We start from the raw sequence: 20,096 nt of genomic DNA on the forward strand, positions 1-20,096 counted from the left end.
TTGACAGTAAACGTAAAATATTCATCTTTGGTTTAGCGTGTCTGTAATCTCTCTCTTTGCACATTCTCCTGAATGGGTATTAGGCTTCACGTTCAGTGGGGCTGAGGTATGATACTGTCACAAAATGCTACGCGGTAGGCAGTTGTTTAGGCCCCAACAGATTGCTGCTTTTAACCACTATTTCCCTCTTCTTCAGTAAAAAGACAAACTTGTACAGGCTGCAAAACACCAAGGAACAACACAGAAGACTTAATCACATCAAGGAATGAGAATGGAGATGAACAAACCTGTTCCTAGCTTGGCTTCACTACCATCCACACGAATGACTTCGAGCAGCAAACAAAACCCAAACCTGGCTTTTGAAAGTAGCGCAAAATTTGTAATCCCTTTTAAGTTACAGAAATCATGTATTAATACTAAGGGAAAGACCAAGAGTCAAAATATTCCCAAAGTAAAAATCAAGTATTCTGGAATCATGTGAATAAATAAAAGGAAAAAAAAAAAAAAGGTGCAAAAGTCATCTTAAAAATAGGACAAAGACCTTTGACAAACAACTGTTAAAATATGGAAAAGAAATAAATCTTGAGTGTGCCCCATTCTGTGATCTAGAAGACTAAAAAAACATTTGGAGAGTCATGAATCAATATGAAATATTTCAAAATTGTTGGCTTTCCCCCAGACACATCCCTAAAGACATATGGTGGGAACATTCTTTGCACAAAGTATTCTAGCTGTGATACAGTTGGTAGCTTCCCATGAAGTTGTAGTTCCAATATTACTGTAAACACAGTATGTTAAACACATTTAAAAAAAAAAAAATCTTTCAAGAACACAAAGACAGTATACTGTAAGAATACTCAAAACCAGCTGCCCCTGCTTTTTTGAGCTTTAAAAGACCAGATGTTCAGAAATACATATAGACAATGGCACCTCCAACTTGAATGTACAAATGCCACAGCCAGCATCATACGCCTTGACTTATACTTCACCGTGTAATTTAGTGCTTGCTGGGGGGTAAGTGCCATTTAACAGAAAGACTCCATGACCAGCTAACCGGGCCAACACGAGATGCTCTATTTCATGGGACATGAACTACATTTCTTGTTTTAGAAAGCTTCTCTGCCCGCTTTTTCTTTCAGCACACAGCTCCTATCTCCCACTCCTATTTTTAAGCCTGTTTTTAGCTGTTTCTTTCTGATCTTTCCCCCACCACTGGCCGCCCATATGCAGCATCCAAATCCAGTACAGTGAATGTTTGTGAGGAATTTGCCTGTGTCGAATCTTTAAAAGCAGGCAAAATGAGTAAGTCTGGAGCCGGAGGTCAGAAAAATAGTTGTGTGAGTAAACTCTATTCACAAAAATAGTCTAAAATGATGGAGAATAGGATCCCAGTCGGGCAAGGCAAAACATATGTTCCTTCAGCTGCTGTCCATCATTTCATGAGCGTGGCTGCCACTTTGGCTTATGCTCAGTAATACCTTACTCCCCAGGTAGTCCTACTGAAAACTGTGAGACAACGCGGGCAATAGCATTCTCAGTGTTAACAGCAGCAGCGAGGCTGTCCCTTTGTCAATCGTCTATAATCTGTGCTTTTATTAAAAATAGTTTGAAGAGCTGATATCTGTGCTGACAGTTTCCAGCCCTGGCGCAGCAACCCATTCGGTTGTAAAGGGATTTAGTGCTCCGAATGCTGCAACAAATCTCGTAACTGCCCAATTACCACTTGATGGCCACCACTCCCCGGCACCCCAGGGGCCGTGTCATTGCAGATAAACTCTGTTTATGTTAACTTAGTGTCAGGATGTACAGCATATGTCTATGAAGCTGGATGAGTGCCCTTTTGCAGGATGTTCTGTACATTCACATTGTGCAGCCAAGAGCCCCGAAGGTGTCGAAAAAGAAGAAAAGGCCTTTCATAGAGCTTAATCCAATTAAAGCACATTAATGAAGGTTAGGATCATCTGTCACATTATCCAGACACATCCTTTCATGCATCATCATCTGATTACAAAGTCTGATTTTCTTTTAAGGCTTTTCATCTTCACCAAGAAAATGTGATGGGAAATTCAACACCTAAAATACTGAAAGCTTAGATGGGATTTCTGTTTCTTTCCTTCCCCACAGCCCCACCCTCCGAAAAAAAAATATGATGTCTATTAAAAAATAGTAGTCTGTCTCATCAGGTAGTACAAATTGGCATGCATCCAGTACAGCCCAGAGAGCAACCCCAAATAACACCACCTAAGCTTTGGTTTGAGGGAACGTAACATCTTAGCACAGATGAGTAAAGTGAGAAAAAAGCAGGGAGATTGGAACACCACACACTACAAATGAATGAAGGATTTCAGTCTCTGTCGCTGCTAGAATGGCATCAAGCTGGACTTCTCTGATAGCACTGACTGCACTTTCCCCATCGTCGCCACATTAAATGCTTTGAGCGGTCGTCAGAGAGAGGTCTGCTACCCTTGATCAGAAAAGAGGCAACGGCAGATTCTCATTTCCGTACAAGCCTCTTTCCGCCACTTCAGCGAGGCAGAGGGGATGAGAGGAGAGTTTATGCAGCCAGGTGAGCATTTGCTCTCTGCAGGAGAATCTGGTGGCACAGCGGAATTGCCCTACGCTCCCGCCTTGCTCCCCGGAGCCGCTGGGGAGCACAAATCCCCACGCTGAAAGGGCTAACGCTAGAACCAGGGGTGGTCTTATTTCCAAAACTCGGGCAACAGGTAAATCCATTAGAGATCGATGCGATGAGAATCCTACTGGAGAAATTTGAGAATACAATAATGCCCCCAAAATACGCCTCAGTCTCATCGTTACTGAAACGAGGATCTATTACACATGCTAAAACCTTATAATTGTTTTAGATACTTGTTTCATTACCCTGTGACAGAAGTATGACACTTTCTCACTACACCAGCCCCTCAGTTACTGCTCCCTCCCTGCAGAAGGTTACTGGTCTCATACCACAGCTGTTAAGAAAATATCATTGCACCCCTTATCCATGTCAGTGCAAATGCCAGTTACTCATGTCACCTGGCAATGAAGGCTACTTACATTAACTTTGCACAGAAGTCCTACGAGAACGCCCAAGCAGCCACCCTCAGGAGAAGTCCCACTTGCTCACAGCCCCTCTCAGTCACCTACAGAAAGAAAATAGAGGGATTATTGTAATTATTCCACTGCTGTCCCTCAACCTTCAGTCAGCCTTTATGTCTTCTGGAACTACTGTTTCAGGCTGCATGGAGACTCAGGCCGGCGACCTACATGTATTTTTGCTTTTCCTCACAGCCATCAGGGCTAAACCTTTTAGTTTCTGAAGAAATCCCAAAATGCTGCAAGATGTGTAGTGCCCACTGTTGGCTCGGTCCAATTGCTGCTGTCAGGTTCCAGGCACACGTGCTGAAATTTGTGCCATCTGCACTCTGATAATTGCAGTACTGGGTCCGAAACAAAAAGGCGAGCAGCCAGACCTGCTGGGCCTCTTCGACAGAATCACTGAGAGGCTGTAAGGATTAATGGACTATGTAGAGGAGGAACTGCCTATTAGCATTCAAGGAGCATCCAGAGCCTACAAGGAATGTTAGCTTTTTAACAGGCATCTTCTTTGGGGTTTATTAACTTCACTGTGTACTTCAAGCAAAGAAAGCAATGCAGCATGCGGGACCAGTGCTCTTAATTTCTCAGTTGCATTTAAAGTATTACTGAGGAGCATGCCCTGCTGAGGACTACGTACGTTTCTGAAAATTCAGCGTAGACTTTGACAGAACGTGTCTCATCTTGCATTGCTTTGCTACCTCACATGCACTGAAATTAATGTTACTTAAAATCAAAGCCAAAACAACTTCTCTCAACCCGCCTCCGTGGAAGGGTGAGGGGACCTATCTCCAATTTTGGAACTTAAAACACATGTGAGGACTTATAACGAGGAAGATATTTTCAGGAGTGACAGCAAGCTAAAAGGCAACGAAAAGGCATAAAGCCTTTAATTTCTTCAGTTCTCTAAAACTTCTTTGAATCATTGCGTATTGTGCTATTTTTATCCTTTTCCTATTTCTCATGTGTCAAGCTAGCGCAAGTACTACTGCTGTAACCATGAGACCACTCCCCATATGTTTGTGCTTAGGACACTGCAGACATCGTCTTGATTAAACCACTGTCCATTAACCTAGTGGGGACAGACACTTCCTTCTAAGCAGATGCAACTACTAAAGCTCCTTCAGCATCAGGGTCACTGTACACAGCTTCACACACTTTTCCTGAGCGCCGTCTGCCTTATTCTCCAAGCTTCACCCAATGTAAGAGATCAAAAACACTATGAACTTATCCCCAAAGCTTTTGGGGATAGACAAAGTGCAAATACTTCACTGGTCATGGTCAGTCGAGTCTGACATTCAATACAAAGTACATACAACACCTGGGAATCTAAGGCAACTCGCTACATACATTCTCTCTATAGGCTACGTATTGAGAGTTGATATCAGCGGCAACTGCACAGCAATATCCCATAAAGTCATTTCGTTATTAAGTGACTTATTCTGCAGTGATGTATGTGTGCTTTCTTAATGCCTTCAGTGATAAGTTAATGTCCCGATGCACAAGATTTCATTAGCATTCATTTGGCAAATACAGGTTTGGCACAAATGGTACTCCGTAAACTTGTAGATTCAGATAGCCTTAAACTTTGGGAAAGTTTGCACCCCATTGTAACCCCTTTCTGGTTTTATCCTGTTTCCAGTTATCACTGGTCACATTAATCATTGTATGAATGCAATTGTTAAACTGCCATTTTATGAAAGAAAAAGGGTGCCCTGGTGACAGGCTTACATTTCCATGTGCCCTGTTTTATACCAGTAGTAGCAGACTTAACAAAGAGTATGTGACCTGATTTCCCAGATGTCTGTAAATGTACTTGGCATTGAGTTTTAAATCTGACTGAATTCAAAGCTCTTCATATAAAACACAACTCAAGTTAACTTTTATCTCTCTTTTTTTCTCTTTCTGTCTCTCAGCAGCTGTTCTTCTTTTATTATTTCATGTGCTATATTCAATATGCAAAGTTTCCTTGTTTGTTAGAGTGCATTACACTTTCTAATGCATCTGTCATGTTGGAAAACAGGAAAGTAGCATAAAGCCTCTCTTGTGATTTTTTTCCCCACAGTTAAAGGAAGGCTTAGTTAGAAGAAAAAGAGAAAGGAAATTTGCCTCTGAGCATCTAGAGAGCTTAAGAAAAGGGTTCTTCGGCTTTATGAAACTTTAAAAATTAAAATACTAGTGAATTTAATGCTTAGAAATGACAAAACATGACTGGTCCTGGGAATTCTCCTTAAAAGGATGATGTTGGAGCTAAGACACAAGACAGATGGGAGACCTGGATTCTGTTCTACATCTACCAACAGCTTTCTGGTTAACCTCTCAGGCTGCGTCAGTCCTGGAGATATTTAGAAAAATAACCCACCTCCTCATCTGAACCTATGCAGGATCCTATGGGAGTGTTTTTTTAGATAAAACAGCTAGTCCTGCTTTCACCCTTACTTAAGTTAGTTCTGCCAAAACTGAGCCTAAGTCATATGGCTCAGTCCTGCCTCAGAAGTCTTTTCCACACTAAGGCTTCCCAGCATATAAGCCACTAGAGCTTTGTTGTTAAGTTTCTTTGGAGCAGCCAGATCACCAGGGTTGGATCTGGGTATTTCTTCCCAGCAGTCAGGATTACTGGGCACTGGGAGAAACCTACCTCGGGTGGTATGAAACCGTAACTCAGGCCAAGTCACCCTCCTGCCGTCCCAGCAGCAAAGGATCACTCCTGCAGAATTCTGGATGGACAGATGGACACTGCACCTCTCCTTACAGTGTCCTTCAGTATCTCCGCAGCACGCTGCACAGCGCTGAACAGCTTTCAAAACTATGCAGACTACAGGGCATTCTCAGTAGTAAACGAAAATCAAACAACATAATTAATGGGCATTTAAATAAACATTAGGTATATCACTGGTTGCTGGGGCACATATGAACTACGTCCATCTATGAATATGTTTTATAAGCATATATGGACTGCTATGAATGTAACACGTGAACTTAATGTTTTTATACATTTTTTACAAGCTAGGCGCAATATAATCAGCTGATCTTTTTTTTTTTTCCCCTTCACAGTAATGTTTACAGAGCTAAATGTGTTCCTTTGTGCAAATGGCTGTCGCTCACTTGGTAGGAGCAAAACAATAGCAGAAGGTAAAATTATTTGAAGCCAGCGAGTATCCAACACCAATATCCATCCAAAAACATCCTACCGCTATCACTGGAATTGAACCAGAACGTGCTAAAACCCGGTTCCAGGAGCACATCTGTGGCTGAAATGCACCGCGATTCCAAAAGCATGTGGTCACAAACAAAAATTTCACATCCCTGACCAATGTTCTGGCAAGTTTTGCTGGTTCCTCCTGATTTCCGTGGAAGTTTCACTGGGACAAAATGCCCTGCAGCTCCCTCTCTGGCCCCTGAGTGATCTAGAGGCTGGAGGGTGTCCCCGGCCGGCGGCCAGGCAGTGTGCTGCGAAGTGCAGACCCCGATTCCCTCGCAGTGAATTTTCAAAGGTGGGGTCTTCATTTGTAGCAGAGCAGTATCACATCTAACATTATCAACTGTGGAATAGAATAATCTTTTTCCACCCACCACTTCTTCAAGTCCAAATATCTCCACTGTTTTCCATATTACACATGGATTTTCCTCAGCTTTTTGGGCACCGACAACTAAAATGGAGTCACCAGCCAAGGTCAGAACACAGATACTGTCTGATTTCATTCAAAATTTAGCCTTGACAGTACTTGGCTACACTGAGCAACTGAGCTGCAGCTCTGGCCAGCCTCTGACCCAGCAAACTCTAACCCCGCTCAGACTGGGTCAGCGTGGGCGGTGTTGTAACCCATCCCTGTGGCTCGCATGTTTTTCATCCAGGATTTTCATCTCTGGACCCAGTAGCAGCACGTTTCCCGGCAGGACCTGCCGAAAGCTGAATGTTCTCACATAGGCCAAACCTTTAAGCAGACTGCAGCATTTTGGCCAATAAAAATGTGAACTTGACTACTCACCCTATACTTCTTTGTATCTTGTTACCAGGCTATCTGGTCTTTCCTAACGCTATCTTAACCGTTTGTAAATACTTTTTATCTCCCCGTCTACCTGCACACTAACATTTTCAAACAACCTGAAGCCACAGTTTGAAAAGGTGTTTAAATGCCTAAAATGCTTTAAAACTTCTAATTGCCTTTTAAATACAGGTCTGAATGACTCAGAACTAGATCTACAATCAGAAATTATGTGATAAACATGTTCCTAGTTTTAACTATACAGCCACCTAAACAACATTACAACTGTGATTATCCACGTAGCACTAAGAAGTTGTAGTTAAGATTGAGTTTCAGAGGGGGCCAGCATGCTGAGCTGGAAAATACCCATTTAAACAATACCTGGGGAATTAGGATGGAAATATAACAAAAAAGGCTGAGGAATTAAGCTTCGCTGCTCTAAAGTGTGACAGATCTTGTGCTGCACTGCAGAGAAAGTGCTTATCTCGTGGTAGAAAGATCAGACTCTTCAGATACACCGTAAATATTAGATCTATGTAAAGTGCCCTGTCCTTAATCCACCAAATATTTAATTATCCATGTCAAAGAGTAACCATTTCAACAGGAGCAGTTTAGAAAGCTCTAAGCTAATGGCCACGAATGGCCTGACACCAGAGTCACTCCAGACAAGGTAGAAGCTCAAATCCCCTCCTAAGCGAGTACTCTAACCACCTCCGCATAAAAGGGCCGGTTTTGCGTAGAGTCTCTCTGCCCGACTTCCCTGCTCAGAGGTTATTAATACATCTACATGCCTTCCGAACCAGGTCTGCCTTGGCACACCGCTGGAGATAGGACAAAATTGCCTAAGCCAGACCACAGCCTTCTGCCCAGATCAGGCTAGACTTAAGAGCTTTAGACCATCATAATGATAATCCTTCACTTCGTCCTGTGGGTGCTTCTACCTCCTGTTACAGGGGGTAGGTGAAACACCAGATGGACAAAGCTGAGACTGAAACTTCTTTGAAAATGTCTGACCCTACGCCAGCCACGATGTGGCTTTGCAGATCACAACGTGCTCCTCTGCTCAGATCCCAGGGTTTCCCTTTCTGCTCCTAACCATACAAGGGGAAAATCCCCAGCCTTCACTCTGTGGTGTATCAGCACTAAGAGCAGCAGAGAGCGTGGAGATGAATACCCATGCCGTTACGTTTCTGAGGCTGTTTACGTCCCTGAAAAGCTGCCGTCAGTACTGTGCAAGCATTCAGTTTGCAGCCCATCTCCTGCAGTTCAGAGATCATAATGAAGCCGCTAAAAAGAATAGATCAGAGCGAAAAATTGGTGCTTGATCCACAGTTTCACATGTTCTTCCGTACCCATTAGTTCTTTATTATTAGTTCTTCTAGGGTAGTTTAAATCTCGGTTAATGTCCTAAATGTACCAGCTGTATGTCTGAGAGGACTGGGAAAGGCTAAATAACATGTAAGACTTTTAGTCTTACAGTAGAAGGAATAAAAATTAAGCATATATTTCTGTATGCATGGGGGAAAACAGGAATTCAGAGGTTGGTGCGAAGAGTGGGAAGCAAGGCTGCAGGAGCAGAGAAGCAGGGGGAATATTTTAGAGGCAGGAAGGGCTATTTCAGGCATCTGTCTAGAAAGTGATCAGCAGATGGAAGGCTCACAACATCTGGCATTTAAAGAGAAAGTCAATATTTAACAGGATTTCCTCTGTCGTTCAAAATACTGATTTCTGAAAATAAACAGCCTTTAAAGGGCACGTGCATACATAGGAAAAACCCTCAAAAGTAAGGTAGCTACGGTGCTGGGTCATAGCTCTTTCCAATGTGGTTACCACCTGCCCCAAGGGTAGATTTAAACCTTAAGGACTAGAAATTGAGGAAGGGTTGTCCTCGGTTGATCAGGTCATACGATTTCCATGATTCAATCTAACCTTAAAGTCCACCTGCAATTCCCATGGGCCATGGCCAGAGTATGCGTTACGTGCATAGGAAAATCCAGCATGGGGCTCGCCTGCCAGCGCTACAAGAAGAAAGCAGCTTCTCACGTTCTCCACCGTGGATCTGAACACAGCTGAAGTGACCAGGACACCCTACGTTTGCGTGCAGCTGAAAAGCGCACCAGCCACAAACACCCCATGCCTCCTGCCCGTCACAAGGAACGGGGCAGGAATGGGGCGCGTGCCACCTCCTCTCCACAGCACGTGGGTGCCTGTGTTTCCTGCCTTTCCCCCGGGAGACAGAAATGGAACAGAACAGCAAAATAACATTTTGCAGGAAAAGATGTAGGTAGTGCGGTCCGTAGCTTGTCTGTGCTTACAAGAGCTCTCTAGGCTGTGTTGGTTGCTCTCCTGAAAGTATTCTATATTTAGATACATAAAAATAAGTATTTATCAGATCAAGGCCCAGAAAAAACAGGGTAATTTTTTCTATTCTTACAGGAATTTACATGTTTCTATATATGTACACATTTCTCAGATGTTAATGATTTTATAATATAGAGAAATATTTTAGAAAAATGTTCACTCTTTTACCAGGATATAAAAATGCATCTGATCTCTCCACCTTCCAAATGGGCCAAGCTCTCTATCCACCTAAGCCTGTTAAATCAGTTGTGACCAGAACTGGCACTATGTTCCCAAAAACGAAGTTCTAATAATCTATGCTGCTATCTGGGAAATTAATTAGAAACAGCTTTTAAAATAGAGTAGTGACATTTTATTTCCATTCTTTTTCCATAGCAACTTTTAAATCAAGTGTTGTCTCCACATGTCAAGCCAGTGTGGCCAAGATCATCACATATGGATTAAGGTGGATGTTAAAGAGGGAACAATGTCTGAAAAACGCTTTCTCTTTCAGAAGGGGAATTTCTTTTTCTGCTCCTTTTCTTAATGTGAAGTATATGCTTCTTCCAAATTGAAAAAACATGTGCATGGAAAAAATATAACAGGAAACTCGGAGGAAGGAGCCACAACAGGAGGTCATCATTAAAAAATTCTAAGTTTAGAGCTGTAGAAGGCCAGGAAGTGTCATTCACCCCTTATGCCCTGGTGACAAACCTAGAGTTGGGTTGGAAAAATCTCAGTCATAAACAAATTCCAATACGTGCCTGAAGCGAACGCTAAATGAAATCTGTGCCATGTAGCCAAAACTGTAAATTAAATCCTAAACAATCATGCCCCAAAAGAGTCAACAACCTTAGTCCAGATAAAAGACAGCTTATTTTATACACTCAAAGAGCTATTCAGATGTCCTAAATTCCATCTAAGCCCCTGAGCCTCTTGTTTCCTTTTCACTAGATGTTTTTGAAAGCCTGAAGCTAGCCAAGAGAAAACACCAAGCACAAAGATTCATGTGCAATTCTGGACACGTTAATAAGCCCTAGATGATAAAGGTCTTTTCCCTTCCAATTTTTTTCCCCTGAGTTAAGCTACCTTACCCAAAGCCCCTACCAAGAAGTTTCATATCTCTGCATGGAAAGGACTTATTAAAAAATAGGAGGATGGACACTGTCATCCCTCAGGGTCTCGGGCTCTCCTTGCAAAACAAGGAAACAAGTCCTTGCAGAGAGCGGCGTACAAAGCCAGCAGTGTATAGCTCACTGGCGCAGGGGGTACTGTTTATTCACAAGTTGCAAGCCTGCATCCCCAGAAGAACTGAGCGACGAGGAGTACATGAACGTGAGCCAGCTGAACTGTTTCTTTCTGCTTAGCAACTTATCTTCTATGTAATTTTCATTTCAAACCCTTTCTTTGAAAAGTGATGTGGAACTAACGCAGCAGCTGCAGAGCACTGCTGCTACATACCTGGTTCACCGCACACACCGCCGCAGAGAGCAGCTGAGGAGGACTGGATGGTCTGGCTCCTCTGCCACAAAAATTACCAGAATCTGTCTGCACAACGAGCTGATCGCTAGGAACGGTCCGGTGTTAGGGACAGCTTTTGAAGATGACTTGAGCAAGCTACAAAAACTCACTGCTGCAGCCAAACAAGCGATTTGTAAAATGCTGGACAAAGAATTCCTTTTGGGTTTCTTTCAAAGTTTCTCAGCAGCTGGCCGTATACAGAGCTTCTTACGGCGAAGACGTCTGATTTCCTTCTATGCATTATATAACGTGGCTCTCTAAATTCAGATGCTAGACAATTTATTCGAATTTATTATCTATTTTTATAGCATTAAAACCAACAACATAATCTTCAAGTTTATTAATGTGGCTACATGTTCTGCTCTCCCTCTCCTCTCGACCCGGAGCTGTGAATAGGCTGTTGTTCCGATACCACTGCGTATGAATGGCCTGTGCAGGCACTGGTGGTTTGGCATCCCTGAATTTATGCCCATCTGTCAAAGTGGTTTTGTTCCCACTCAAACGGTCATATGTCGGTTGCAAGAGAGTACTGGCACCAGGTGAAAGCTTAGAGTAGATGCAGCTAGAGTGTTAAAAAAAAAAAAAAGAAAAAAAAGAAAGAAGTTTTGCTTTGCAAGAAGCTTCTTCTGATAGCAAGTAATCAAAACATATGGAGATTACAGACTCAGATTTGTTGACACTTTGAGGCATTATGCCACAAACAAACGCTTTTATCCTTAAAATGTTTCATTGCTGGGAATTTACATTTGAAAAGCCTAATTAAGGGACAATATCCTCCCCCACAGAAAATAAGCAACCTCCACAAATTCAGTGGATATCCTTTGAAGTAAGCTGAAAAACTTACCCTTACATAAGACTTCATTTTGTTAGTGGAAACACTTCATCCTGGTGTTTCTTGCTCCTTGAAATGAGTTACAGGCATTCAAACAGGCAGAGGCTAGGGACAGTTGTGAAGAAAAGAGAAAGCAAGTTTTGCTTTTTGGGAACATCATTTCCTTTATTTTGACCACATTTCTTGTTCAGGACTAAAAGAAGGTTTAGTCCTTTGACAAGAAGCAAACTGAGAGTTTTTTAAAACTGAACCACATTTAGAGATTAAGGACACGGCATGTGTGTTAGATGTTCAGTAGCTTGTGTATTTGTAAGGATGTCTAGAACGTTTAGTCTAATAGCAAGCACCCAAATCTGAGCTCTGACAGAAGACTCTCTATTTGTCTCCCTCTCTAGTTATCTGACTAAGAAAACCTCCCTACCACATCCTACATTCAGGGGGACAGGCGTCTCTAATGAGAGAAGGGTCACACCTTAAACATGTCAAGTGAAGGTGGAGGAGAAACAGAAGAGCAATGGGACTTAATTGAATGGGATGGGGGAACCAAAAACCGGCAAGCTTGAGGATAGCATCCTCCAGTCATACCTTGGGTACGCTGGAGGGAGAAGGTGCTTTGTTGTGCCAAAAGGACACAGGAGTTCAAATCATTACCAGGTAATTTGGCGCCAGCAGCTGGACCCCTCATGATCCATAAAGCCCTGACGTCCGAGAGTGATATCCCTCACAATTCATGTATGTCCAGTGGACACTGGGTAGCGACAATTTGGGCAGCTGGCTTCACAGAATGGATTTAATCCTTCTTCCCATCCATGCTTACTGGGACCTCCAGTTTCCCCTCCTACTCTGTTACAGCGAGCGGCAATGGAAACGATGTGGAGATGGCAGCACCTCAACAGGCCGGGCGCTCTGCGTCAGGCGGTTTGGAAGGTGACTGGGTTCCCCGTTGAACAGCCACTGTTGGAAGAGCCTCCCAAGACAACTCTGCACATATCTTTGAAACAGCTCTGCTGTAAAGCTGCTAGCTGGTGTGCCGCACGGACATACCTCAGGTGGCTTGGGGATACCCCTGGGGCTTACAAACCAGACAGAGCCTGGGTGTCTTCGCTGAGTCATCCCCCAAGGACAATCTGTCTCAGATAGCATGTGTTACCTGGACTTTGGAGGACATACATCATCGTTCTTTGTCCTGCAATAAGCTGATCTAGGACTCTTCGCCAGTAAATTTTGGGGAAGGCAAAAGGAGTATTGGAGGAGTGCCCTCTTTGACTGCAGGGTGATGAGTGGGCAAAAGCATCACTTAGATATTGGATTATACTCTCAGTTAGGCAGCAGATCTAGATAGAAAACATCAGATTTGCAAGACAGCTTTGTGTATGAATAGGTACCAGGCATAAAAAAAAGGAGACTCAATAAAACCTCGCGCTAAAGCTGTAGGGAAAAATGTAACAAGCAAACATCTTTCTCCCCACATCAAGGTAACTCGTAAGCTAACGAGCCAGAAACAGATGTTTGGTATCTTACTTTCAGAATCACCAGCTCCCTAAAATGATTCCTGAGTTTTGTCATCTTTGGTGTTCTGCTTAAAGCCAACCGTTTAGAGACAGAAATAGTTCTGACAGCGCTATGCTGGCTGGTGCTTCCAGCTACGCTCTCTTGCCTGCAATTAAAACATTACGCTTTATATCCTTGTGATAAAAAGGGATAAAAAAATTTTTCTTGGCATCCAAATAGTCACTATCTTCAAACTTTTATGAGAGTTTTGGATATCACTCAAGAAAACAGGAAATAGAAAAAATGTAAACAAAACAGAGGTGTTGGAACAATCCCACAACGTACCCCTTTCATTCTCGTGATGCTCAGTTGCTGAGGGTTGCCAAACTCTTTCAGCTGTGTTAACACAAAATCACATTAAGGTGCAATTCCAACTGTAGCTCACACATTAAGATACTTTAACAAAAATGTGGGCACACTGATGTTTGTTGGAAAGAGAAAGAGATAGAGAGAGGGCAGAGAATGTAACTCTCTCACAGTATGTGGAAGCATTTCTGGATGAAATAGTATTAGCAGTACTTATTAAATTTCACAACAGGATGTTCTCAGCTCAAATCTCCTCCTTGGTCCTTGGTCTTATAACTGAGACTGGCAGAGCAAAACTACTATGAGACCGAATACAAAAGTTTTACTTGTTTTAAATTGTATTTCCCTCTAGCATTGCTGCCCCAGACCCTCTGGATTCCTGAGACTCAGGCACAGTCCTACATACCTCACTTCATGCACCAGGGGAAGCCACTTTTACCTTCCAGGTTCCTGCATTACCAGTTTTTAAACCAGCCTTGCAATTTGAACACAGTTATCTTCTGGGTCTCTCTCCATCTGTCCCTGGTCCCAATCCCTGTCCCCTACCAAAAAAACCCCTCCCATCCTCAGAGTTTTCAGAAAAGGTAGAACAGTCATCTCTGCCTACTTTACACATCAGCTAGCTCTAATAAGCTGGCATACAATTCTCAGTTTTGTCATAAAACCTTCACAGATAGAGGTTCAGGGCTAGACAGACCTTTCATCTTTTATTGACTATATGCCCCTTTGAGACTCCTCAGGTGCAAACACCAGATGCGTTCCCACCTTCTCTCCGGCACAAAGTAACCCAGTTAGGAAGGGCTGCAGCCTTCCTTTCCTCAAGCATCAGAGCACTACTGCTTGCTTGGATATGCTAATATTTCCTGGGCCACCTCCAAACCGTCTCCCTGCCCAGACAGATTGTTAATGACTGTTCCCAGGACTGCCTAAACCTTTAACAGGTCGGTAACTCATTACGGGGAACAACGTCCCTGCAAGGAATCGCTCCAACATCAAAGTTCTGCCTTTTCCATACATTAATCCTTGTATTTCACACAACATGTGAGTTGGTAACCACACTTAATGCATACATACATGACTAATGCACATGACTCACTACTGAATATTGATTAAGGTCAGAGAGATAGGCAGACGTGTCAGGGTGATAAGAGGTTTGGAATGACACCTGCCTAGATATGGAGACAGGATCAGATCATTAGCCTGCTATGATTTACAACAGATATTGCTGTGACCACCTGCACGGTGCTATTAGATTTTAATTTTTTTTTGCATTACTACATTATCAATCTTGCGTCTTGGTAATGCTTTTTTACTCTCACTGTGGTTATTTCTTGCAGAGGTCTCCTCACGCTTCTTGGATCTACCAAAATAAAATGAAATTAAAAAACCAGAAAACATATGATTTGATATTTAGCCTGAAGATTTGTAGCACATTTTAACACATGGCCACAAACATTATAAATATGTATCCAAACAAGCACACTTTTCAGTGTAGCTCATATGTGCATGTTTATATATATGTATGTACACACACACGAAGAATCAAAGGCTGTTGTATTGTGGGATGAGGTAAAGACCATAGTCTTCTATATCAACAAGTTGGCACAACCTGGATTATTATTTCTTAGGCATCTAACCTAATATTCTGTCCCTCTACTTTGCTCTGCTGAAAGCCCATCTGGAGTACTGAGTCCAGCTCTGGAGCCCTCAGCACAGGAAAGACATAGACATGTTGGAGAGGGTCCAGAGGAGGCCACAAAAATGATCAGAGAGATGGAACAGCTCTCCTATGAGGACAGGCTGAGAGAGTTGGGGTTGTTCAGCCTGGAGAAGAGAAGGGTCTGGGGAGACCTTACTGCAGCCTTCCAGTACTTAAAGGGGGCCTACAGGAAAGATGGGGACAGACTTTTTAGCAGGGCCTGTTGCAATAGGACAAGGGGTGATGGTTTTAAAATAAAAGAGGACAGATTTAGACTAGATGCAAGGAAGAAATTTTTCCCAATAAGGGTGATGAAACATGGGCCCAGGTTGCCCAGAGAGGTGGTAGATGCCCCATCCCTGGAAACATTCCAGTTCAGGTTGAATGGGGCTCTGCGCAACCTGATCTAGTTGAAGATGTCCCTGCTCATTGTAGGGGAGTTGGACCTCAAAAGGTCCCTTCCAACCGAAACTATTCTATGATTCTATAATTCTGATGCCAGGCTGTGGGAGTTTACTCCCTACATTTGGTGCCAGCTTGCTACTAAGTGCTGGTGTGAAGGAAGAGCTGGAAGAAGCCTCAGCGCCGGCTCCCCTCACCTCCCCTTGGGAGCAGCTTTCAAGCCAAAGGTCTTGCCCTTCACCCCGGCCGGTACCTCATCTCACACCTCCTTAATCCTGACCCTCATCCGCTGACTTTATTTTCTGGCTTGACCTGGGACCTGCCTCATCACCACAGACTTGCTGGGCAATCACTGAACCGAGGCTGAACCCAGTCAGTGTCTCTGGGCCTGACCATGACCCTGACAGTGCTGACTCACCTTCAGGCCCCTTGTCGATGTGGTAATTGTCCCTCGCCTGCCTGCCTGTCACCTTCAGCACCCAGCTCACCTGCCCTGGTGGAGCTGCCAGCTGTCATTGCTCCTCCACACTATTCTGCCATCAAATTTGTTTCTTTTAAATAGCAGCTGCTCCTAGGATCCGTCCAGGAGCTCTGCGTTACCACTGCCAGTAGCAACGGCATGCTGAACAACCCCACAATTAGCTGCCAAATGAGCATGTCTATTTGAGAACCTCTCTACCTCTCACTTGTTCTGCGCTCACTCTACTTATTGCTTGTCCTTGGGAAGATCAAAGATTATTACATGTTTTGGAGCGTAACCAGAACCTTAATTTTATTCCTGGCTCCTCATAACATTGAAAGTTTAAAGAAGATGTTGATACTATGGCCCTTGCATATGTTAGCAGCAGAAGTTCCTTCAGTGTGAACACCGAGAAAGCAGGTGTTTGGCAGTGAGCGGTTTTTCTCTCGTGTCCACTCAAGAAGACATAATGGCAGCACATATCAAGCCTACTGATTGTGAATGCCAGCTATGGAGCTTACATGGAAATGCATCTCGGCTCCCAACAGGTGAGGAGGAACATTATACAGCTGAAAGCCAACCGCAAGTCAAGTAATTCACAGACAAGTAAAAGAGGCTTTGTTATGTTTTTCCTCCCTTGAAACCAAATTACGTTTCATGGATGGTGAGATAGAGAAGAGCCTCTACAGAGCGCCGGTGGATGCCATCCACAGAATTCTAATGTATGCTAAGTTGAATCATTAATATTCATAGATCAGTGTTACTGCCAAAAGAAATAATTTCTACAACAAATTTAGCTTACTGCATTCTGAGCTGTCAAATCTCTACAGGATTTTGAAGCTCACAAGCTCCTTTTAAGCTCAAACTGAATCCAGAAAACAAAACTATCTTTTAACTTTAATGAACTTCCATTGTTCTGCCTTTTTTTGCTCCTTTTCCAGACACACTAATCCTGTGGATTCAGCTTCTCAATTTCTCCAGCTCACCATGAGTTTGAAGAGGTCAGCCACTACTAAAGCCATCAGGAAATATCCTTAGATGGTTCTTTCAAAGGATTTCAACAGATTTTTGGCAGACAGAAAACACAGAGATTACTTTTAGAATATACTCTTTTGTTCACTGCACTTCATTTTTTTTATAAACCTTTTTTTTGTTTGTTTTTTTTTTACTAGCAGAAATGTCTTGAACTAGGTGATCATTTCAGTGAAAAGACTTAAATCAGCTTTAGTCTAAGCCAGCATGTATTTATTAAGTTCTACTTTTATCTAGTGAATTGTCTTTTGAGTCTACTTTGCTCTCTCCAGATACCACTGTGATTTATTAGGCTGTTGTTCAAACCTGAGCAGGGGACACTATAAAATATCACAACATAAGTCACATGGTGGATTCCCTATATCCCAATTGCCCGATTCTATCCAATAATATCAGAGCAGTCCAGCTCTGAAGAAGCCATACTTCACTTTTCTCTAAGAAAGAGACAAGCTGCAAAACCATATGTTGTTTATTATACTGAAGGGAGAGGAATAACAAAAAGGTAGCAGAGTTACCTATTACAGCTGTGTCTCAAACCAGGCTGGATAAATTATTCTTCCTTTCACTCAACACTTTTTATTCTGTTTTTATACCTTAAAAATTAAGATTTTCCTGAGATGGAAATATTGTCACAGTATCAGAGTTATGGCAAATTGCACTTCATGGTTATGGAAATCTGTGAAAATGTGCCTAAATTAAATCTTTACATGTTTTTTTTTTTTTTTTAGAATTACATCATGGGAAAGCTATTTTCTGAAAATATATTAATATATTTCAAAGAAAAACTTAGATAATAGTTCTCACGCAAAAATAGTCTCTCAGAATAACCTGAGGTTCAAACACTTTGATGGCTAAGACAGAAGTTGAAGATGAACAATCTTTGAGCACAACAGCACCCTGAAACCAGAGATCCTTTATTCGTGTTCATCATCTGTATCAGACTTACTAGTGTGGGAGGATAAGAATGCAGCCTTGAGTCAAAGCAGTTTCACTGACATGGCAACATTCTCATAATTGATCTGGCTGTGAAACTAAACTGGAATGCCACTGATGTATTTTCTTTGTAGGCTTACAAACCAGAGGGACAGGATTCCATGCAAGCTCATTGCCTAATTTGATTTTCAACCAAATCACAATTTGTAACAAAAGATTCTGGAGTACATCACAGGCATATTTGTGGCAGAGAGTCTTACTGTTGCAAATTCATGTGTTGTTTGTTCGGTAAAACAAACATAAATCAGGTAGTGGTAGGTCACATTAATGATACTTAAAAAACAAATTGTGAATAGTCATCATAGAACCCCCAAGTGTGTAGACTTGCATTTGTTCACTGCTTTCTACCATAATTTCCAACAGTGGAGCAGCTCTCCAAAAGCTGCTGTGACTCTCCATCAATAATACAGCTATGTTTTTCCTAGTCAATACATACTAGTTCTGTCTGCTTGGAATGAGTTTCCACATCCTGCCGAGACCCACGTAGGACAAGGTGCGTGGGCTAAGGACACACTGCAGATTTTTGTGCTTTGATTGTTTCTTTCCAATTCTCTTTTAGAAATCAACCCCTATGTCTATACAGCGCAACGCAGCACCATGTGGCAAACCCCACACCATTGCCTCATCAACCTTGTGCTGCACAGCACCGTGCGGTATATTGCTGGGCATTAAATCGGACTGCAGGAAGCGACTAGGTTAGCATAGCATTGCATCCAGGGTCGATCAGCCCTGCACCACCGAAGGAGAGGAGGGTCTCGAGGAGCTCTGTGCGAACCCAGATGTATCACCGCAGGTGCTGGACCTATGCCAGGGCTGGAGTGCACATCCCCTTTTGGACGCGACTGATAAAACCATGGCCCCTGAAGCACTCCCAGCACCACGTCACTCTGCCTTGCCGACAGCATCCCTTCAATCGAAGCTGGATCTGTAAAGCACAACTGCTTCATTTAATAGGTTACTCTATCCTCTTCTTTCCATAGAAAAAAGGTTGTGAAGCACCACATCCCGCAAAACCCTCGAGGGTGAGGGACAAGAGGGGGGAAAGAGAGAAGTAGCTAAGACAGAAAAGTCTTCGGCTGACAGAGCTGTATCTGCAAGAGGATGTGCAAGCTATAGCACGAGTCCCAGTGGAGTGACTACATTGTATGATGAAGATATATCTACATCTCCTATTTTGTTGCAATAAAATAAACTCCTATATGCAAATATGGACATCTATCTATATTATGTTTCCCAGAAATTAAATATTCTTTACTGTTCTTTACTAAGATGTCCTTGCATGTAAAAGCCAAGATTTCTACAAACATAGAAGTAATTAGCATTAATGATTATTTACTGTATGGCTTGCATTCTCTTCCTGATTAGACTGTTGACTTTAATGTAAATGTCTGTTTGTATTCTGTAAAAGATATTTTAATATTTGTGTTGTTTATAGCTAGAGTAGGGAAACAGTTTATGGAAAGCAATTTGTTCAATGTAATTCTTCAGTTGCCCATGAATACACCACACTCATCACTGAATTTATTTTGTATTAAAAATCATTGCTGAAAAAATGTTAGTATATAATTCTTGGTCTATAAATACATTTCTAAGCATTTCATTGCAGACAACTTATATTCTACAGTCTAGAATTATGTACAGATCACATGGCATTACTTCTGGGTGTCTTTCTATAGCTATTTTGCATAACCAATCCAGCAGTTATGCGAGCCTTTTTCCTGGACAAATATACTTACCGGTGTGAACGCAAGAACACTCAAACACAAACTTTTTAGGAAATATTCTCCTAAAGGCATATATATTGACCAATTCTCTTGAGAAAACACTGCAGCGTTTCCTACCACACATATTTTTTTTTTTTTTTGCATATTCCTCACACCA

The sequence above is a fragment of the Phaethon aethereus genome (assembly GCF_964289735.1).
Source record: "Phaethon aethereus genome assembly, chromosome: 4".
Taxonomy (NCBI): Eukaryota; Metazoa; Chordata; class Aves; order Phaethontiformes; family Phaethontidae; genus Phaethon; species Phaethon aethereus.